Source organism: Acromyrmex echinatior, chromosome 13 (assembly GCF_024713525.1).
Source record: "Acromyrmex echinatior isolate Ae372 chromosome 13, ASM2471352v2, whole genome shotgun sequence".
Lineage (NCBI taxonomy): Eukaryota > Metazoa > Arthropoda > Insecta > Hymenoptera > Formicidae > Acromyrmex > Acromyrmex echinatior.
Window position 1 is genome coordinate 3,821,393 of NC_141864.1, and position 25,488 is coordinate 3,846,880.

The window sequence follows — 25,488 nt, forward strand, 5'->3', positions numbered from 1 at the left end:
GATATTCGTTGGACATCGAATAAGACCAAATAATGCATTTTCACGCGTGAAGAAGTACTCAATAGTTACTTCTTCTACTGTTTCCTCTTCCGTGACATACTGGACGTTTTAGTATTACATTCACTGTCATTGATATTATTGTACAATAAAAATTTTTATATTGTTCTGGTAACAAAATATAATGAAACCACATCAGAAAACTAGGCACTCTCTAAATTTTTTGTGAAATCTCGCTCCAAAATTGAAATTGAGCCAGTCTTAAAAAAATAGTGAAAATATTTTCTTGAATAAGAGTCATAGATTTCACTCTTCATAGGAGTGAGATTTTATTTTTTGGAATAAGATTTTACTCTTTTAGAGTGAAAGTTACTCCAAGGAATAAAGTTTTATTCCAAAAAAGATGTGAGATTTCATTCTTTTAGAGCGAATCTCACTCCAAACGAGTGAAAACTTTTCACTCCAAGAGATTTAGAGAGCAAGAGACATTGAAGTAAAGAAAAAAAAACTGATAAGGAAAGAGAAACAATTGATATTGCTTTCTAAATCCATAAAATAATGAGATATTATTTACGATAATTAATCAATTACGTAGATACATAAAATGTCATTTACCGACGTTGTTTTGTAAAGTATTTACATTTTGTAAAGTAGCTTTTTTTAAAGGGATCTAACAAATATTATATCATGTATATACTGCACGTGTACATACATAACATATGTAGAAACAGAATTTCAGCAAAATGAGAGGGGAGCTAATACTACTTCATCCTTGTCGTCGGTACACCATGGCCATGGTGAAAGTTTCCATCGATCTGGCACGTTTTCCCCGATATTCTCGAAACAGGAGGGTGAGAACCATGGAGGGATGTCGGAACGAACGGGGATCGACGAATGGTAACGCTGAGTTATTCAATAGGACCTAGCCCATTTCGGGGCAGTTCCCGCGGGACTCGTATCGTTTCATCTCGATCCCGTGGGTACGTCCGCTATATGCCATTGTGACCCTGGAATGTAGTTTGCGAGTTTCATGCGTATATACGTACTTGACGAAAGTCCGAGTGATCCCCGTCATTACATTGCCAAGGGAAAAATGAAGCTCATAATTCTCGTCTGTACGAAAATCCTCCCTCGTACCGAAAAAAACTTGAAAAAATACCCAGCCATCTGAATTACAAAACTCTTGAATGTTACGTTTTATTGGATCTGTATGATTTATTCCATTACGAAAAATTCCATGATATAAATTTTTTCAATATAATAATTGAAAATTGTTAAGAATGTTCAGAAATAAAAACAGTTTAAAAGTTAATATAAAATATATATTTTGGAAGAGACAAAACATTATATATATTTAATACATTTGTGTGTATATATATATATATATATATATATTTATATTTTAATTTAAAAAAAATTTTTATAAAATTAATTTATGATAATTGTATGATACTTTAGAACATATTGCAAAATAAGAATGAATATTGTAAAACTGATGACATAGGAATGCTCTAAATTAACAAAATTAATATAATCGTACACCTACTAATATTGTTTATTCACTTAAAAAATACATTTTTCTATATACATATATTGGTTATTACCACAAATATCACCCCATGCCTCGGTTGAATTGATAAAATACCCATGGAATGAGAAAAATTCTAACTGAGATGATATTTTTCGAAATAAATAATGTTTTATAGTATTTTAAAGATGTTCATTAACATCAATAATATTAAGTTGCTTGTTAATTTAATTTATGATACTATATAACTCTAATTTAGGACTGGACATATATAATTAAAATATTTATATTGTATTTAAAACACAGTTTTGTAATATAAATATATTTTGTATTTTTTTATTTCAGCGGAGCACATGAAAGTATTATGTATTTTGTATTTAAAATCGAAAAATTGTAAGTTTTTGTACTTAGTAATTGAAATAATAATTAATTGTCAACCTTAAAGTATTTGAAATACAAAATACTTTCAATCTTTCATTATTAATACTGAAACATAAAATACAAAATACTTTTATATCCTGCTATGAAATACAAAATACAAACTATTTCAGGTGCTACGTTGAAATGTATAGTACAAAATACAATTATCTTACAAATACTGTTTTTCACATAAAAATATTTCAAATATATGCCCAGCCTTGCTTCAAGTCAATCTAGAATTGTGTTTCAATCAAGACAAATAATCGGCGCTTGCCGAGTTTGCTTGACCTGGAAATTGTAAATTTACACAAAAATATTAAACACCAAAACCTGTTATGAATAAGGCATTTATTTGTATTGAACATTTATTAATCGATTTTATCGATATTCTAATTCAACATTACTTTAAAATAACTCAGTGATACGCTTTATCTATTTTAAATATACACCTAATATACGCGATGAATATATTTCATTATAGCAGGTTAATTTATTACAGCAATCTTGACGAAAGACGAAAACTATCAGTATCAATACGAACTATCGATTAACACAAATAGCTTTTAAAAGATCAATCAATCATTCGTGTTCTCTCGTTACAAGAGCGAAATTCTCTTCTTCCTTCGCTAATTACTTAACTCTCGGCTGCAACCCCAGTGAGGAATGAGAAAATTTGTGGCACAGCAATCGTTTCGTGTACAAGAACAACAGTCCAACATGGAATGTTTCGTGGCAAAGGCTTTCTCCACAGGTATTGCGTGTATCTTGATCGTACATTTCTCTTGAAATTCTTAAATACTCGTAAGTAGCGTTGCAAAACTCGGGTACCGAGCATTTAATGTTAGTGACACAGCGTCGCGGTTCAAGAATAGAAATCTCTTGCTTATTTATGCGAGGTTGGTTAGCTCAGAAGGACTCTTTTGACTACATTTCGCTCTGCTTCTGGTTCTCGATTCAACTTTTACGAAGGCGAACAAGCGAATTCCACGCGAATACCGACGTTGTATTTTCGCCGGCGGCGGAATCTCTTCCTCACTCAATGATCGTTTCTTTTAGAAGCTCCGAAAGAAGATAGCGACTTTGTAAAGGAAATAACAGGAAAACGGCGGCCAATGCGGAAATCCACTGCTTTCTTAAGCCGAAATCTCGATCGCGTACAATGGCGAGTAAGAATGTATAAGAGATCGCCCCACAAAATTCGCTCGTTATCCGTATATGATTATTACCAAAGATAACCGTTAGATAATTTTTTTTCTTTGTATGGAAAATGTGAAAACCTAGAAAAAAATTTCAGGTCGACTTTTCCTTTATCCTTACTCATTCTCATTTTCATTTTTCATTTTACTATACGACACTTCCGAGATTACAAGATGCAATTTCTTTTACATTAATGACACAGTTTCCGCAAATTGCTTTAATTTCTTTTGTCTTTGATGTTAAGTCATTCAAAAAGAGACGAAAAAAAAGAAAGAGAAAGAGAGAGAAAGAAAAGCGAGTTTTATTTGTTGAAATAAAAATTTCAAAAACTAATCATAATATTCATACCGTTATATATAAAAATAAAATTAATATGAAGAAATAAAATCCGATCGAGTTAATATAACAACATAAATATAGTAGAGAACGCCTAGGATCGGTCAAAGTTAGAATAATATAATATTTTTGGTTCATGAATTTAATTTATTTCAAATGTGACTGTGCGCCGAAACGTTCGGACATTTAAACGCAATCAATCTAAGATACTAATAAAAATAAACTTAATATGTTTAGGAGATATTCTTTTAGTCGAAATTATGAAATTACGAAATTAGTGCGATGAGTTTAAAAATTAATCGATGTTGCGAAAAGAAAATAATTCACCTTTAATCGGATAATCTATTTGATAATGTTTTCCATAATTAGTAGCGATTAATGGTGATTAAACTTTTATCCACATAGCCATCCCCATGGAACTGACTGTGGCAAATTCGATCTGAACTACATCCCGTGGTAACTTTTGCTACTTTTGATAACGCGTAAACGACAGACGACGGGGACGTACCAGAGTTGTTTGTAATTGCACCGATATTTCTCGAGTCGACGACTTTGAAAATCGCAGGTGGAAGGTAAACGTCAGTACTTCTCCTCGCCGTTCTTTTCCTCGGCTTTTCTCATTGCGGACGCGATTAAATGCTTCAACTTTCCTCATAGTCGAGTTGCCGACCGTGCAGTATTGTGCAAGACACTTTCGTTAGAGAAAAATACTTCTTCACGCTGTCGTACGTTTTATCGACTTGTCTGCTTTTGTCGCGATTTCTTATATGGTCAGAGAAAATTAAAAGAACATCATTGTCGGAGTCATTATGTGATAAATATTATGTACTCTCTGCGATTTACTGTTGCGATCGGTATTAACGAGTATATAATATTAGACGTTTCATGTCAACTTGATTTATACGATTTCGTAATGGATTCTCAGAGAATAATGGTGAACGAGGTGAGTATTATATACAAATAGCGCGAACAGTTTCAGTTAAACAAAAGTTTAAGCATTATGTATGTACGACTTGATCACGTTCGCGATATTTCGAACGAGTGTATAACAAAGATAAAGAACGTCCGTTAGCTCATATATTCGCGGGAACACCATTCGCGAGTTCCCTGGCAATTCGCACAGACTCGGCTGTCGTCACACGAACCATTTGATAATTTCTCGCCTCGTTAGTTAACGTAACGGGTTAGTTACCATTCTGTACTTGGTCGGAAGTGAAATATGTTTCGCGCGCATGGCAGTAGCCGCTGTCGACGTATACGCATTAACGAATTTAGGCTGTCGACGGACTGCATCGCGAATGTTTTAATAATTCCGAAGCTTTTTTAAAGTGATCCTTGAGCGCGGAGAGCGAGTTCGCCAACCAGCAATTTCAGTAATAGCAACGCGGTCTGGAAACTTTGCACAAAAAAATCGAAGTCACCAGTCGGCCTGATATATCTGATGACACTTTATTTATGGTGCGGATTTTCCGAGGTCTTCACAGTGGTCTTTTTTTGCAATTCGAGAAATATTTGTATATTGAAATAGATAATTGCATAAATAAAATTGTATAAAATAATACATTACATTTAATTCATAGTCTTTTGAGAAAAAATACAAAATACTCTGAATAGATTAATCTTTCAAATTGATGCTTACTAAATAAAAATGTAGTAATGAATTATTAAACTGTTGCATAAATTTTTAGCAAAAAAAAATATTAAAAAAATTTAACCACAATTATAAAAACGTAAATAAAAGGTATTTTGCAATGTTTAATTCAGTCTTCTGAGAAGAAAAAGTACAAAAGTGTCTTGGAGAGATATCTTTCAAATTAATTAATGCTTACTAAATAAAGAATATAGTAATAAATTATTAACTAAATAAATTTTCAACAAAGATTTATATAACAGTATAAGAAACATTAAATTTATAATTTATAAATTAATAATAAATTATACTAATTTTATTTCTTAAACTGCACCATGCCAAAAATATAGTAAACACTTAATATTTAAAAGAAAGATGTTTTCACTTACTCGAAAGAATTCATGTGTCTATAAAGAGTCTATAAAGTTTCAATGTATGTACATCGCGTGCTTCTTGTCTACTGTCTCTCACGTTTGCGTTTTGAATCTTGATAAAATCAAATTGTTCCTTCCACTAACCACGCCGCCCCGAATAAATGTTATCTGCAGCTATAAAATTTAGTTGAATGGAATATAAAGCATAAAACGAAGTCGCGATAAGCCAATATCTCTCCTCACGGCTCGTTACGTTTACGAGTGTTTTACGAAGTTACCCGGCATTTCTTCCGCAAGAATTCCTAAACAAAATCCGCAAGAGACGCGTGACTGGAATTGTTCGTGATAATATTCGAGAATAGGGATGTGCGGTTACATGTGCATTGATGTATATGTGGCTGCATTATTTCCGGACACATTGAGTCTATTCTCAGATAAAATTATTTTCAATTGGAATTCTGCAGACTTCAAAGACATTTTCTCAAACGTGAATTATTCTTGTAAATATAATCGCATGTGGGCACCTATTATTTGATATTCAGATTTCTTAACGAGATAATCCCGGTCTTTGTATTTAAATTGTATTTAATTGCTCTTCGGATAAATATCCTCCTTAAATCATTACCCTTGTTATCAGAAAAATTGTCAAAATTTTAATATATTCCGTCTTATCAAGAGCGGATCCAGACATTTGTCAATTTGGAGAAACCAGTGATGGATTTATATATTTTTGGGTTAATTTTTTTGGATTGAAGGGTTTTTGAAATACATTATGCATCAATTGTAACGAATAACAAAGAAAAAGGGAAAATTTAATTATTTTACATCATTCTTATATTTTTCCGTCCTTATTATTAAATTTGCGCTGTAAATGAAATTTTTTTTAAGGTCAAATACGAAAAGATAGATATAGAAAAGATAGACTAAATTATCATTAACATTGAAAAAGTATTAAGTAAATATTTAATTCATAAAACATTTTATTTAAAATTATATCAGCAAAAAAATAATATATAGGCATTTTACAATAAAATATCTAATTTACATTTCCTATTTCTGATAAACATATTCTTTAACAATTTCTATGTCATATTCCCATTTCCACCAATGTACATTAACTTTAATCTCAATTCTTATTCTTCGTCTTTTTCTAATCTTTAGAACTAGAAAAAGACAAAGAGTTTATGTTTGTAACGCAAGCCTCAAAAATTTCTCCTCACTCATACGATCTATTAACCAAACTTTCAAATGCCAAAGGACTGAAAAATATCGTTCAGCAGAAGCGACACTTATCGGCAGACATAATAATATTTTATGTAGTCTTGCAATTAATGACTATCGCATATATAAGAGCCATAGCACGAATATTGTCATAGTGTCATAGTCATTTTATGTCAGAGCCTTGTGTTATTTCACATATAAACATCTCTAAGACATAACGTAAGCAATGCACAAAAAAAACATAGCACAAGCTCTTTGCTATGTTCTTTTCTGTGCGTTAGTTATGTTACATCTTACATAAGACGACATAAGGTGTTGCGACAATGTTTGCGCGAGGGCGCTAAGATATTAACAACAGAGTAGTAAGCCTTAAGCCATAAGAACCTAAGAGTTTCTTAAATTATAAAATATTTTTGGAATATTAAAATTGTGATTAAGCATTTTAGAAATATTAAAAACATATGTAACATTTTATTACAAAATATTTTTAAAAAGGAGACTCCAAGGGATAGGACAGCTATGATCTCTTCCGTGGATTCGCCAGTGCATCTTATTTGCGTATATCAATTATCTCAATAATAGTTAGCTATATTATAGACATCGGATAATTATTAAGTTCGCCAAAGTAAAGCCAGCTTTTAGTATAACCTCGAAAGTGCTGATTATTATGGTCTACTTGATGTAATATGAAGTTAACTGTGGATGCAAAATTACGTTCGTTATATATTTCCTCTAAAAGATATATAATAAAACTGTAAGTGTAACTTATTAAAGAATATATTATTCTGCGTGACAGAATTACCCAGTTAAATGGAACATATCAACACATCATCTTATTCAATCATATTATTTAAAATTTAAGAAATTTTAAACAAAACAAAATACACAGAATATATATATATATATATTTTTTTTTGTATATTTTGTTTTGTTAAAAAAAATATACACATATATATATATATATCATAATTAATTTCAAATGATTTAATTTTTTAAATATTTTTTTTTATACTGAATTTATATTAGACACATTTCAAAAAAACACAATCGAAGATATGTATTTTCAGTGTGACATATGAAACGTCATGAAAATATTCATCAGATCGATAAGATAACAATGTGTACATCGCTTTGTAAAATACATCGATAATATTATATAGTATCGCGAAACGACCACTAAAAGTAGCAACGTTCGAACAGTTGCGTGCAACAAAAGCGAACGTCACGAAGAAATACAGTTTGGATTTAAACGATTGAGAAATGAAGTCGGGAAATCTTTAACAGCACACGCTTTTGTCTGTGTGTTCGCTATGACCTAGAAGTTCTTATTCATAGCTGATCTTGATGTCTGTTACTTTATTACTTTTATTCGCACACAGTGGCCCCGCTTTCAAACTCCATTAAATTCCACCATTCCGAAAATATCGTTCCGTTCAATGAAAAATATTTTTGCTCAATAACTAGATATGCCGATACTTCATCGAATCAGTACGAAACACGGGAGTTTGTCCGTAAACCGATACTCCGATACTTGCATTTATCGTGAAGATAACGAAGCAGCGCGTTACGAACCATTTAATCTTTCATCGTCGCGAAGGCGCGCTCGGCCTTTTTATTATATTTTCCTGCAAATACATTTCCTATGCATATATCTCTAAGAGATTTATCTAATCTTTCATAGAGATATAAGTATATCCGCAAACTTTCGCATGTGCATTCATTCGGAAGCGAACCGCCCCTTTACAATCACGTCATGATTTATTGCCGCTTACATTCAAGTCGGGATTGCGAACTCCACCAATTCTTTCCTGCAGCATTTTATCAATAACGCATTGATAAGAAATAGGAAGCAAGTGATAATTCAAATGTATAAATCAAACTAAAATCCGTATTGGTTTCTATATACATGTGTCATGAAGCAAACTCAAAAATTATAGCGTTAAAGTTATACCTTTCTTTCTCAATATATATAGATGCGGTTCACTTAACGTTACAAATATTTCAAAATATTTAATCAATCAAAAGAAAGAATTTTACTAATTGACCAATCAAGAATAATTAATTAGTAAAATATCACATAGCTTTTTTGAAAAAAATATTCTTAAAAGCCTCAAAAATGTCCTAAATCTAAGTAATATTTTTTTAATAGCACTAACAATAAATAAATGTTTCTTTACTGTAAATAAATATTTATTCAAAAGAAAAAGGTAGGACATAAATCAAACATTATATGTTTATATTTAGTAAATATTTATTTATAATAAGAAAATGTGCTTAATACTATTCAAGAAAAGAACATTACTTAGATTAGACAATTTTTTTCAGTGTGCCAAAATATATGTCTTATAAAAAAATGTATATGTAAATAATTAACATATTCTATTGCATGTTCTATTTTAACAACTTAAATCTGTTTTTTGTTATAGCGAGGTAAAGTTTGAAAAGTTCTGGCGATTTATTCGAAGTTCGCCGGAGATTGGCCGATTGATTTCCGGCGAGCGATTTACATCCGAGAGGAACTTAGGTCGACCGCGAGTGAAAAAGTCCGCACAAACCTTTCAATTCGCTGGGTCGAGAAATCCTTCGAAAGGCAATCAGCGCCGCACAAACATTATCGCGTAGCTCAAAGCAGTGGCGTAAGAGGAGATATTTCAGATGAATAAGACGGTTGGCCGAACCTCGAGGAAATTACTTTACCATCTACGAAAAAAAAGGGGAAAAAGTTAAAATTGCAGCGTAGCGGTAAAAGAGACTTTATGATGCCGAGAGGATGTTATAATGAAATATTTGAAAACGTTATTAAGATGAATAAATATGTCTGACGTTATTGGAGAAGCATGAATATATTGTTGTTATAAATATGCCATATGGAACATTCGTAATTTGTCATGTATACATAAAATTAAATTTATTATCACTAAATCAACTCAACGAAAATATGGCATATTACACCGCGGAAAAATATTGAGAGTATCATATATTATCATGCAATACTTTATGCAGTGTCGCTTTTAAAGCAGTAATTAACATTGAAATTTTAATATAAAAACGGGATTGCAATAATTTACGAGAAGTAACAAAAAATATTGCATAAATAAAGTAAATCTATCATGAACTTTTACATAGGATTGTGCTGCATATTTCGATATTACGTTTGCATGGAATTTTTACATTAAATTTACATAAATCTGTTTTATGTAAACAAAATAAACAATGTAAATTATTTTAAATTGGATAATACGATACAGAAAGCAGTAAATAAGTTTTGCGATTGTTAATAATGATTGTAATACATTTGACTATATTGATAAATAAAAATTTATAAGCGAGATCGAAGTATTAGTGTAGTCGAGTGTAACGATAAAGAACATAGATGATTCATAAACACATAAAATGTAATTTACATAGTTTACATTGTATACATGTAGAAATGTAAATTATTATAATATATTTAACGCAGCTTAAATAATATTGATTTTTCCGTATAGCTGATTCTAGATAAATATTTTAGGTAAATCTCATCCATTCTGCAATGTAGTTGATTCGACACGCGAAATTGATATCAAACGGATCCTTTCAGCAGATATGTCGCTACGTATCCGCATGGTTAACCTGCTTGACACAACCGCGTGTATCCATCTACCGGTATAAATCAGAGCAGCTACAGAGCTAACACATCTAGTAGTAACTAGATGTACACGTTTAGGTAGACAGACACCTACATAGTAGTCAGTATAACCCTTTAAAGTAAGTCAGGTAGACTGTTAGGTAGGCTGATGATTTACGCGATGTGAAAACAGCGAGTTAATATAATATCCGAAGATGAAACCGAGAGATGCTCGTTTGTGAAAATACCAAAAGAAAAGAATCCGATAACGCTTTCATTTCGTTGCAGTGATTTAAAGCTCGCGAGTAGAAACATTACTTTTCGTAATTAATCCTTGAAATTGCACATTTCTCCACTTCTTGATAAAGAAAATGAATTTTCTGATTTAAATTGAATATAGGCAATGGGATTTAATATCTATATTTAAAGAACAAAAAGGAAAATAAAAACCGATTATTAAATATTTATATTCTTATCAGGAAATAAACACACAAGCTCGCTAAATTGTAGAATATAAAGTTTCGAAATAAGCGAAATAAAAATTTAATATCGTATAGAACAATAAAAATTTACATGAAATGCATGTAAATTTATGCGGTAACTTCAAAATATCTTGCACAAATGTAAAATTTATTAATAAGATAATTTAAGTGACTCTATTAATCATTCATGCGATGTTACATTATATCGATGAAACAACAATCCAACATGCAGTAAATGCGGAATTGCAATGGCTTGCCAATAGCAAACGCGAGTACAACGCGTTGATGCGTTAATGAAGTTGTTACTTCTGCTTGGTATAACCAGTTTGCCGCACGTTGTGATTCTGGCATAGCCAACTATCGAACATCGCAATTATAGCGAATCAATAATTTCAACCTGAGCGGCGATTCGAGAACTACGTGTAACTTTCGCGTTCGACCAGAAACAGTACGGCAAATCTGTAATGTTGAATGGTCTACACGGCGAGTCTTTTATTGCAATTGAATTGAGGAAAATTTCGATAACTGTGACATAATTCATTAATACACGATCTCAATAATTTATCTCATAATCAGTGGTAGCTTTAAAAACATTTCCGGCGCAGTTATTAAAAATGGCAATGTCATTCTAAAACTAAATGTTATTTAAATTAATTTTTTAAAACTAATTGTAAATCGTTTCGGTGTGCACAACATATCTTTGGAATTAATATGTTTTTATAAGAAATTTTTTTGTAAAAAGAAGGAAGGATCAAATAGGATACTAATTTTGAATTCTCTGATTACTAATAAAAGTGGCAATGAGTTTTCCCTCAATTCAAATTTTAATTGCGCGATAAGTTTTGCAATTGTCGCATCATATATGTGGTATCGCATATGCTTTGGAAATATCTTTTTTCATTACTCCTAGCATTGGAGAATTTTGTAGAATAACGATATATAAGTGTAAGTAATACAATACACTGTGGCAACATTTAGTTTGATTATGCATAACACATGTTAAATAAAAATTTTGTAAAATTTTATGAAAATTCTAACCATAGAGTCGAATATCATGCACAGTATATTCAGTAGTAATGCATACTTGAAATAATAGAATGCAAAAGTATCTATAAAAAGCTACAGCTCACAAACCTCAACATCTGTTTCAATTATTTACGCAAATTATTATCAAAAATTAATTGAGCTTTAATATTTTTATAAGAATAATTTTTTGTTTGTAAATTTTGTAATCAACGTTAATTAGACACATATTATGTGTAATTTATTGTCTATTTTATAACAAAAATGTTAAGTAGATATAAATATGTATAAACGAATAGATTGTAGGTTTTTTAAATACAAAGATATTAATCACGAAATTAAAGGAAACAATAAAAATTTAATTTTTTAAGTTTAATTGTTAGTATAATTTGAATGATTTTATATCTTTTTTAATGTATGTTTTTATTTCTTTTATAAGTTTTATAAATAGCATAAATAATAAGTAGATAATATTCAAAATTTGTAAAATTTTACTATAATTGTTACTTTCATTATATTTGCTTTATATTTCTTGCTTATATATTTTAACAATTTTAAATTACAAATAAACGCTCCAAAATATATACATAGTCCGTTCAGTGATTTTGAAATAAATAAATAACGTGTAAAATTCATTATCGTCATCAGCAGCTTTATGTATTATTATATATGAAATTCCGCAAGCAAATGATTCGCTTGAAATTTCCACAAACGAGAGCGCAGAAAGTATTATCACAAAGTGCCACGGAATATCATATGACCGACAAAATTGCTTTAATCTCGTCGTCTTTTCCTTCCCATTTCTATGAACGATACTGACTTTTAGCTTCACATAAGCTAAGCTTCCTATTCTACCTGGATAAAAGAATTTTTAAAAAGCACGAAGAAATAAATCCCAAAGGCTTCCAATAAAACTCGGTACAAATTTCGAAAACAAATTACAAATTAATAAAAATAAATAAGACTCTGAAAATAACACATAAAAAAATGCATAATATAAAATTGCAATAATATAAAATTGCATTTATGTTAAATAATGTTAAATCTATAAGAAACTCAAATTTCTATAATTTTTTTAGTAATTTATTCTATAATTTTTAAAGTTTCTGCTTAATTATTTCGACTTAATTGTTTTTTATTAAAAAGAGATTATATAATAAATTAAAACATTTTTTCATGTATTTATTAACTCGTAATATTCACGAATATTTCTATATTATTGAATATTATGGTGTAAGTCCAACGAGAAAAATTAAATCATTATTATGATTAATATCATTATTAAAATGACAGGAAAGTAATGCTAATATCGTATGAATGAACATTCTACAACTTCATTGAGTTCTAAGGATGTTGCTGAAATTCAACGCAGGATTCCAGAGAAGTTTGTAATTGTAGGTTTCTGAATTTCAAAATTGGTGCCAGCGTTCCAACTCGCCTGCTTGAAACTTCAGCTTGGAGTCATGAACTTTGAATCCATTATTGAACCAAATCATTAATTGCTTAAACCAACACGCATTTATATCTATACATTCAATATTTTATTGGCACTGTATTAAGTTATTAATCTTTTAATACCAAAAATTTTGGTTTCTTTATTTTTGTATTTGTAAAAATGAAAGAACAATTATTTAAAAAATATCAATAATCGACAAGGATTTCAGAGCAAATGTGCAATTAACATTTGAAATTTCTACATTCTATCGTATGAAAATATAGTCTTCAATAAATAATAAATCACATAAAGAAATAATAGAGTTGAAATACAAAAATCTATAAATCTACAACCTAGAATTTCTTTTGAATTGCGAATTAAATGAAAAATTGAGTTATCTTAATTGTTTGTTAGTAAATAACGTCACTCCAAGAATCAGTGAATTATTTGAGATATAACGATGTTCTATAATGAACTATACAATTTTCATGTACATAAGTTTATTGATAATATAAATAATTTATTTTTTACATATTGCACATGTAAATTCATCCCGCATGGAAATTTACATAATTTCATAATAATGTGTTTTTTATACGTGCTTTAAATTACACATTATTTCCAGTTTATGCTGTGGCGTCGTCCAACGCTTACAAGCTTTTTATCTTTTACTTTTCCTTCTAGCAGATTGCAGCAATATAGGATACCTGCAGTTAAGAATTTCATTGAATCGTGAGAGATTCTTGTTAGTCGATTGCACGAAGTGTAAGATCGAAAAGAAACGTACAAAATTGGTCCGGAATTTAATTTGTACAAAGCATTCTGTGAAAACCCGTTTCAAATTCCACATTATTGTACTTTCTTAAAACTTCCGTTCACTTGACACAATACAGAAACGCGCTAAAGAAACATCATAGATATGTACCATTAATACTTATCTTTTCGTTAATATTCTAAATTCTAATTCGTAAATTTCCTTTTTGGCTTTTGGAAATTTGAATGTTATTCTAAAAAAAGTTAGGCAGTACACAGTTTAATAAAGTAAAGTTGATTCGTAGATTGTAACACGTTGCTTTATTTAAATCTACCGAGAGATGCATATTTAAACTTACCCTTAAGATTACGTACAAAATTTTTAATTTAATATTTTCACTTTTTAAATCTTACAACAGTTCTTCCTTTTAATTTCCTATCGAGATAAGAAATTTCTAAATTTACAGTATTTCCTTTTAACGAGACATATAAGGTATAAGGACCGAAATTCACGGATAGAAGCACGTATAGTTGCACAGTATAGATTTAACGCTATACAATGTCTGTATAATTCTTTATTAATGTTAATACCAGCACAGTAAGAATCATATAGACATCGCATGATGTTAAATTCATATTAATATTTCTTACATTAGATTATATATAGAAGTTTGTAAAAATAGCATAAAATTCGATAATAAATCATTTGTCGGAATTAATGTACCTAATAAAAATATAATATATTTGTACATATCTACTTCATTTTATAGAGCATTAAATTTTGTAACAACAATTTAGTATACGATTCTAGTTGATTGTTTTTGTATGAACACAATGCCGCACACACATACATCGTTTTGTTGTCATTCGCGCGGCGAAACTCGGGCGGACAGCCAACGGCACAAAACGCTCTGTATTACTTCAATGTATTACTCTTCGGAGCATGGCAAGTGATAGGCAACGCCAAATGCGATTATTACTTGCGAGCAAGTAGTAATTATAAATCTGTGTACGATTAGCTTTGGTGATTGATGAGACTTGTAAGTCTCGAGATAATAGCCGCGTCAAAATGAGTATCTCGCGTGATCTTCTTGTATTCGTACTACAGATTGAAGAGGTAAAAAACGAGTATAATGAATAATTGTTTCAATATCATACATTTAACAATTTCTGTAACTCTTGGATTTGTATATATCATGCAATGCACACTTTGAACTTATTCCATCAAAATTCAATATTATATAATTCATTCCGCGGATATACGTCTTTTTTTGATTTCATATTCCATATTTATTAACTTTTAATGTATGTTTTAATAGTGATTACATTAAAACTCAAGATAATTTAATTTATTATTCAAAATGTGGGAAGTATGCCAAAGTGCAGGTGTAGAAGCAACAGGTACAGTACTATGGTGGATGCAGCATGAAATAGTCGTACAATTTTCGAATTCTTTGAAATTGATGAAAATTGAGCATGATTAACAAGACATCGTGTATATTCAGCGATTTGCTATTTCAATGAATTATATTTCTCTTTTTGAGTTATTCTTCTATCGTGACGTAGGAAAATGCAAATTTCGGCAATATCAACAATAATGCGTCACGATCTTTAATCTTCATATTCTATATAATAATTAGTACATATAATTATAATTAATATTTTCGCGAGTGAGCGAATACAGAAAGAAACAATTATTGGAATCTGAGAGGAGGAGGAAGATATCAGATAACGGCGGAATAACTTTGAATTAAGTATAAGTATAATTTATAACTTGATTAATTTATTATTATTTAGAATTGTAGAATCAACTGCATGTTTAGTTCCTCAATACTATTTCATATCATTACACAATGTAATGCGTATAAAATATTTCAGTTTATTTTTTGAGATATTTAAGACTTATATTATAAAGTTTAATAAAATTTAATGCATTCAATAAGCGTTATATAATGTTATAAAATGATGTATTAACGAAAGAATATATAATATTTTAATGCATATTTAAAATTTATTAAGTATTATAATAATATTGATACAAAGATATTATATTTACACAAAGGTTACTCTCATTTAAGTCTACAAAAATTTTTATATTGAAAGAGCTTTTTTTTCTCTGAAATTATGTGATTATTTTCGCAAACATTCAAAAAAAATATTATAAAGAATATATAACAAATTTAATACATGTAACAATTATTTTTAGTACTAGTTTGTGTGTGTGTGTGTGTGTGTGTGTGTGTATGCGTACGTGCTTACGTGCGTGTATGTGAACGTTGGATTAAATTTCAGATATATTTATATGTTATAAATCATAGTTACGTACCGCTGTATCATATTAGTGAGTGCTAAATTGTTTTATCTTAATATTGAAAGATTAGAAGAGAGAGAGAGAGAGAGAGAGAGAGAGAGAGAGAGAGAGAGAGAGAGATACGGTAGTGTTTCGATGCTAATTGTAAGACAAGCACAGCGATATGAAAATTACATTATTTATAGAATTAATATATATTATATATATGTATATCTCGTACATTGTATGTATAAAAAAATAATTAAAAGATTAAAAGAACATTTCATACATCTATTGTTTTGAAATATGAATAGGCTAGAATAGATTAGTATATTGTTTAATTCGACATTATGTATGCGTGTCAGTTTATATGTGCAAGAATTACAAAGCTAATTAAATATAACTCGTTATTATCAATACATTATTAACCGATAATAATTTGTTGGCACATATTTTGATACGAATATTATATTATATATCAGGATATTAATTACGAGATTTGCAAATCGCGTAAAATTCGTAAAAAATTTAAACTTGCAGCTAAAAAAAAGAAAACAATATTTTCTCTTAAGTAACTTGAGTAAAAATAATAAAATATGTAAAATGAATAATACTAAAATAATTTTTGCTAGAGAAAAATTATATTTAAATTTTGTAAAAATATTAACCTTTTACACTTTTTGCTAAACATACAAATTATGAAGCATACAAAGTTAGGAAACCAAACATTTATAAAGAAATATATTAATAATTTCATCTAACATCATTTTACTTTCAAATTATATTTATTATACATTATCACACATTACAGTTGATTAAATTATTATTGAAATCTTCGAATATTTTAAAAATACAATTTACAATTATATTTTTTAAAATTAAATTGCACAAACTGGTGCAAAAAAACAATAGTAATAGATTTTAACTAAATTTTTTAATTAAAAACGCAATAATGATTATTAATTAAATTTATAAGTCACAACACGACTTTTCCCTAATTTTTCCTATTTATTTATACTTATTGATATAACTTGGCTTTATATATCATTAAAATTAAAAATCAATATCAAGCAAATATCATATAAAACTGGATAGCAAATAGTATTTGAAATGAGGAATGTATGTACGCATAATTGTGAATTGAGTATGTGAATTCTATGCCATACCATCGACTGACTTTGATCACTTATAAATCGATAATTATTGTTATCTCTCATTTTGTTTAAATGTTCCATAATCTTTAGAATACATTGTCATAAAATATTATAAAAATTACAGGACGTTCTACACATTCGATCATTTCGATGGAATACTTGCTAATGACAAAAAAAAATGTCAAAAATTAGTGACACATGTGATATTCGATAAGAGAATTATTTCAAGATAAATCTGATGATAGTTAGCCTCTTATATGAAAGGAGATTGCGTCTCAATAGCCTAACGATAGAATCGACACGGAGCTTTGTCTCCCTTTAGTAATTAAAGCTGTGATGTAGGTCAGAGAGAGTCTAATTACACTAACTGCATTTGCATACATATATATATATATATATATATATATATAAAGGCACATGCACAATTCTCACGCGGCATTTATGCAACATGCATATAGAACGAGACAACACAGTAGTTTTATGCGCACATAAATCTACATACGTGCACTCTTTTACGCGTATGTGGTAAGGAACACGACGTGCAAGAGCATACCCTTGAGATTTTATCGCAAATGTATTACCATAATCAACTCTCTCTCGCACTCTTGGCGACTCACATTCTTATTGCCAAACACTTTTACACATTGTATTGTTAAATAAAAAAAATTATAGAATTTTTTAACGTCATGCCTTTTTCTCTTTTTTGGATTATTAAACGAAGCGAAAAAAAATTATAAAGTTCTCAAATAAATAAAACAGATTATTTATTCAGCATTTCATTCATATTACATGTCTTAGCAACGCAGCTGCAACAGTGAAATTTTGTTAAATTAAAACTTGATTGATTCAAAATTGATTGAAAAATAGATAAGCTATTTAGTTTCATTTTTCAAAGCTTAATTTGCTGAAATGTCTCGCATTCGCAATAATCAAAATACAGAATATTATTTTATTATTAATTGCCAAATATATAACATATTTAACTCGATATTTTTTTAATTAAAGTGTTTTAATGTGATGACATTCTTAAAATAATTAAAGTAACTTCGTTGATAAATTCCTATTATAAATGTAAATGCCGCAAAAATTGACATTTACTATAATTTATTTTTATTCAAATTATTATACATTGTAATTAATTAAATAATGTGTGGACAATTTGCTAACGAAACAGCAAACGGAAAATATATTATTAAAGTCGAGATTATTAATTGATGTACAGACCAGCGAGGATGAAGGCGTTCTATTAATTGGAGGAATACGGCGAGGCAATGAATCGGGACTCTATCGAGGCTAACCTGATGAAACCAGGATAATTATCTGGCCCGATAATGGTAGACAGAGTATACGCCCAGCATTCACTATAACACTGTCGCGTCAAAAGGCTTTGTAATTCGACTTGAATAATGACGCTGCATGCCGTTCTACGTCGCTTTGTGATGTGTAATTGCAACCGCTAATATCGATGATTATAACATCGCACTCTACGAATTCTTGTATATGTATGTAAAGCACAATAGTGAAAGGAACATGAATTCAATAACTATGTTAATTATATTTAAAATCACAGTGTTTGCCTGAGAAACTAAACAGTATGTTTAGTATTGTAGAGAAAGAAAATAAAAGAGCGGGGTATATCTAAAAAATTGAACAATTTTTCTTCCTTTTCTATCAATTAGTTTATCTTTAATGAATATTATATAAAATATTAACAAGAATATACATAGAACGTGGCTAATGAGAGTGCAGTGCAATAATCAAAGCGCAATTAATTTTACAAATAAAACAAGTACTTAAAAATAATGTTCCAACGTTTCAATTCATTTTGATTTGAAGCCTTCATCAGCGATGAATAATCTTCAAATCATTCACACGTCCTTCACTCTGCAAACAGTCAGTTACTCTTGAATGCAAGATCCAAAGTGTAATTTTCAACCATTATTCGATTAGATATTCAGGAAGTATGTCTAAAACGGATGTGTAAATTGCAAACATCCAATATTGCAAATCTGAAATTTACTGAGAGTGGCTCATCACAGAGAATGAATATACATGCTGATAATGTGATAATAATATAAGAATATGTGTTATTTCATAAAACAATGAAACTCCGCCATACGATCTATTATAAAATAAAATATATGTGGCCAGTGAGTTCAAAATCTGACAAAGTTCACATTAGAACTACTAAAGCAAGTCAAAATAATCAGTTGGTAATTTTTTTCAAATTTATAATAGTATGTTTTCTAAAATTATAACTTTTGTTGAAATATGTAAAAAATTGACTAATCTATTTTTCACGTCATTCTTTTTTTCAAAGATTTTTCAAAGATATATTTATAAACAATAGAACTTAATCGTCAGTCTTAATATTAAACTTAATATACAATTAAATACCTTTAATATATATAAAATATTATATTTTTAATAACATTCGAAAATTTATTAAAAGAATATAATTATGAATCATCTTGTACAAATAAAGATATCAAAAGTAAATGTAAAGATACTTTTTTTTTATTTTAAATATTTTTCACTAATGCGATGTGCTGCTTATGGCAAAATATCGCATTATCGAACAGTGATAGGCTCGAAGATTACGAGAATGCGCAATTGCATTGATACATTATCACCTTGATTTAGAGGAAGCAGTCTATTTCGAAGTTCATTGTAATGTCACGTACCTCTCTCGCAGAAGGGATGCGACTCTCTGCGGAATACTGCAAATTACAATCCTAATAACAAATGGCGCTATAGATCCAAAGGCCGTGTGCTAGTTATTTCAATTATTACTCCATACGATCAACATCTCTCGATTTGGAACGCGCAGTATTGAATCCATTAAGAGTATCGCGAATGTAAAACGGTCAATCATATTTCGTTTTCGCACACTGCTGAAAATTTCCTCCATTAGTGTCCGATGTGTCCGTCCCCCACATTGTGCCACGCGCCACTAAACCGACCCTCGCGTTTAAATTTAGGGGTCTGTCCCGGTAATAAATAAGGGCTAGTATAGCATGACTAGAACTGATCTTTGTCGATGAATGGTCGCGTAACGGGGAGATTGTCCCATTATGAGGATCACAATAAGCGTGGTGAATTGAGAACGTTAATTCTTTTGACAGATCGACGAGAATAAGGACGAATAATGGAAAAAATATTGTCAATGCAATACAATAAATACGCGTAGTCGTTGTAAAAATTATTATAAGAATATGTACAATCATTCGTATAATGTACTTTGATTTATGAACTTAACTTACAAGCATCTCGATGAAGGTACGGCTGACAGGATATCCGGTAGCAGAACCCGGTATATCCCGTATACATAGTTTCGGTCGCAAATAACTTCACAACAACGTTTACGGACTAACTCCAAAGCTCGCCAGCTACAATTTCCAGCAAATGTTCGGCAACCAATCACGCTTTATATTACTCTCGGTCTACCTACGTAACGTCAGTACTTACTTCTCGTTTACAAGCCTTGAAATTTCCTCCATAGTAGCTTCCGCGTTCTCTAGAGACTATCGCGGTACTCGGTGCAACGGAGTTGAATTAATACCATTTACATACGCGTCGTTAATGAAAATTAAACACGTCTGTGATATGGTCAACCATTACAGAGCATTATAACTGACCGTGATTGCATCTTCTGAAAGTTATATGGTATATCGGCAAATATAATAATTTCCATAGGAATAAAAATATGTAAAAATTTATACTTAATATGCATATTATTAAAACGTGTTTGATTTGCTATTAAATAACTTTGATTTAATTCAGATATAAGCTTTCAATAAAAAATATATAATTGTAGAAAAAAGCTTGATCATAATGTAATAATTTATACGTGCGAATCCATAAATTGAAACTATTGAAATGCGTTCACATATTATATTATGTCATATCATTTCGATCTCTCATTATTTTCCAATAGAATAATTTTGTTTGATATTTATTTTGCATTTTATAAATTATTTATATTGTTAAATATTTAGATAGTTTTAATTATTTACAAAGTTTTAGCTTTTAAAAATGTTCTCTGTAATATCTATTAATTGCCACGGCTTATTTAAAATGATTGAATTTTTAGTCTAAATTATATTTAGAAATATAAAGAAAATCTCTACGTAAAATTGTAAAACAGGGAAAGACTGAAAGTCTTGAAATTAAATTCGATTAAAAATAAAGTTCATACATGTTAATAGCACGTACTATAAATCCACGGTCCTGGTCATTACATCCTCGACAGAATTGAATTATCGTCCAGTCGAAATCAAAACGTAGGAAATAGAGAACGGGGGGGAAATAGAGAAGAGAGTTCGTGGCCGTAATTAATTCCACGTCGTTGACATATGGCATTTGCGAAGACGCTATTTCGAATTACCGTGCTACGCGAGCACCTATATCGTTCGGAATGGCATATAGCTGCGACTTGTCGCTACCAGACAAGGCATTTAATTAACTGAGCTAATCTGGGCTAAACAGTAATTAAAACTGCAGGCCTCATTCTTCGCTGTCCTTGTTATTACGCGATTAATAAATCGCTTCCTTGTTTTCATAATAGTTATTAAAATATTTATCTATTTTTAACCATAATTAACAATGTCTGTAATGAATATTAGCACATGGGTTAAAATCTCTTTATTACAAATTATTATATTTTCTTGAAATATTTTCCAAAAAGAGAATCCTCGCGTACAGAGAAAGATTTTTTTCGATATTTCGCTCAAAATAGCGCAACTGTTGAAACTGACATTGTTCTAGCAACATTTTTGATCAATTATAAATTGTCACACGTTGCAACTTTCTTCGTAACAAAAAAAAAGGATTGTCGAAATCTGACAACTCGATGTGAATGTAAAAACTTGATAATAGACAAAAATTCTATTCACTCGCAGAGTATCATTACATATTTAATCCTAAACTGTTTTATTTATGTCCAATATACATATAATAACTTGTTTGCAATAATAATTGCAAATAAGTAAATATATAATTGTAATAATGCTAAATATATAATTGTATATTATTTCATGTATAATATTTAACAATTGTACAATTGAATATATTTATATATTACATAAGTATGCAATGTTCAATATCAATACATATTTAAGAATAGATTAATAGAGAGAACGAATATTTAGCAACATTTAATAATAATATAACTATTCCCATATAATTTATAAATTAAAACTGTCCAAATCCATTTGCATTATATTATGTTATATCATTTCGAGTATCTATGTTATTTTCTAATAGGAAGTCAAATAGTTTTGCGAATTATGTATATTGCTAAACTTATAATTTTTTACAAATAATATGTAAATAGGTTTAAAAAATATTGAAATATTATTTTAAAAATAGATTAATAAAAAAGTATATTTAATAATACAAAAATTAATTTATTCAGCTTTCTGTTGGAAAATAACGAGAAATAAACTTCAAATAAACTATCAAACGCGTAATACAATATAACGTAATATAATACGGATAAATTTCAAAAGTTTCAATTTGTGAACTCACGTGTAAATATATGTGTAGTTATACAATCATATGTACAGAAAAGAATAATTTTAATTCAAAATTTCTATTATATAACCGAATAGAAATACATCAATTCACGTGATTCAGAGTACAAAGTTTTCGCAAGCATCCGTATGCAAAATAATACATTTCCATAATACGAATTTCTTATCAAATTGACAATTGATAAGAGATACTATAATCGCATTTTCCACTTCGTTATGTTGCACAATAACATTTTTGCAGATTTGTTGTTTTTATTTCTACCATTGCGTGTTTCACGTTGCAACATGTACGTTGCGCAACGTTACCGCAGCTGCAAGAGTAATCGCTGCATAACAGACCTCCCCTATACATCATCGCGAGAAGAATTGTCAGTTTTTCGAAATCACGCTCGCGTTCCATCATAAATGTCCGCGCCAATAAATCGAGGCGACCGAAACAACTCGGCACATAGATTTATCTACGTACTCGCTTTCAACGACCTCGGGCGAAATTCGTGAAGACGATTTTTCCATTACAATTGATAGAATTCTTATACAATTCTAAAAAAAAAATCATCAAACCGCGATATTTACGTCAAAATTTTATGCATTCGAGCTTTTCATAGCGAAAAACGATATATAAAATGTTTTTTGTCGTATTCACGTACTGTATTTAAATTTAAACATACAGTAGAAAACTATGCAAACCGAGAGAACTGGATTTTACTTATCATTTATTAGTATTTTGCTAAAAATTTCACTGTGCGCGTATTTGGTTATTAAATGATTTAATTTATAATTTATTTTCAAATTCATTTATATGTACACGAAGCAAGAGCTTTTTAATAAATAATTTGTCACTACACTAAAACATATTGAGATATAAACGTTATATCGAGACGCTTTTTTGGAAAAAATACTTTTTATTTATCAATAAATAATAGTTTATACATAAAATAATATTTAAATCTTTTGCTTACAATTTTGCTCCTTTATTTTCAATTGTAACACGATTTATTTCCAAATGCAAATTAAATCAAAGTATGTTAAATCGAGATATTTCTTTAGCGGATTAGTTAGGCAACTGTGGCCGCCCTCAAACTCGCAAAAAAACAATTGCGCTCTCGTGCTTAAAGGAATGCAATTTCACCGTCACGTTCACCCACGATTGTTTCGCGAAAGAAACTTCGTGCTCGAAAGAGCGGATAATTGGCCTAAACTATCGCCGGGGCAGACTGCGCGCGGTAGGAATTTCTTAGGAAATCCATTTTCGAACTGATGCTCGTGTTAGTTATGTAGATGCAATAGATCCGTCTCCGTAGAATTTTAATCAAGTAGGGACCGTGGGTGTTAAATGTTTCACTTATTTATGCAAACGTCAGTAATCAGAAGTTTCCAAATATTTTTGCTAAATATTTTTAAGTTTATATTTTTGTGAAAGATTGGACAATTTCCACGTGCAAGATAAAATTTAAGGAAAAATAATAATTTTATATAATTTTATATAATAATAATAATAATTTTATGTTATAAAAATAATAAATAAATTATTTTTACAATTTAAATAACACCTAAATTATTTTCAGTTTATATTAAAATCATTATTACCTTTAAAATACATATATTTATGTTATAGTTTTTATTTTTATAATATGAATAAACAAATTGTGTGTGTGTGTGTATGTGTAATCTTGGATTATTTTATTGCAAATTTGGACAGCTTTCTAAGTGATGTATTTTTAATACATCGACAATAATAATTATTATACTTTTAGAATTGCATTTTAAAGAACGAATATTATGCCAACTGAATATTCTGAATCTGTAATATAATTGAAGAGAGAAATAACAGGATTTATATTTTGATCACTCCAATGTTTTGTAAGAACACAATTAAATTTTTAAACAGTATGTGTTTTTACAAACTTTTATTTAGATCGTTATTATTTATTTTATCAACATTGAAAATGACATAGTTGTTTCGGTTCGAAACATTTGTTAATATATCATATCGTAAGTATTATTAAATATTATCATTTTACATTCAGCTTTTGCTCTTAGTTTTTTTTATTCTATATTATTATATTAAATTGTTTTCATTTAATATTTTATGACATAAAAAACAATAAAAAAATTTTGCTACAATGAATTTTACGGCAGATATACATACTAACAGATATCATATATTACGAAGATGAAATATCGATTTTGTTTTATGCCGGGAATCTCTTCGATATTGCATGTTAAAATAACTCATTGGATATATTGATGAGAAATACTCTCGACAACTAATTCTTCTATCTATATTCAAATAAATGATAGAATTCCATCCAGGCATTTCAGCCGAAAAGCGGACCGCGCGTTTGTACAAGCGGCGTAATCATCGTGCTAACGATGTAAAAGCGAAATATCGTGAAAAGAAGCGTATTCGGTGAAACGGGCTTCCAGGCCTCGATTAACGCTTGTGTCGTGCTCGTAAGTAACATACGTTGATTACGCTCTCTATACGCTAATTACGTTTACGCATT

General features: G+C 29.6%; 1 protein-coding gene across 28 annotated transcripts in view; it reads right to left on the reverse strand.

Annotated features, from left to right (window-relative positions):
• The window catches only part of LOC105146636 (uncharacterized), a 512,872-nt gene that overhangs the window by 52,862 nt on the left and 434,522 nt on the right, over positions 1–25,488 (reverse strand). For 22 of the 28 annotated variants that reach the window (XM_087412801.1, XM_087412803.1, XM_087412800.1 and 19 more), the window contains one exon: positions 9,259–9,403. The exons of the other annotated variants lie outside the window; for them this stretch is intronic. The gene's annotated coding sequence lies outside the window, so the exon portion shown is untranslated. The remainder of the gene's footprint in view (positions 1–9,258; positions 9,404–25,488) is intronic. 28 annotated transcript variants of the gene reach the window in all.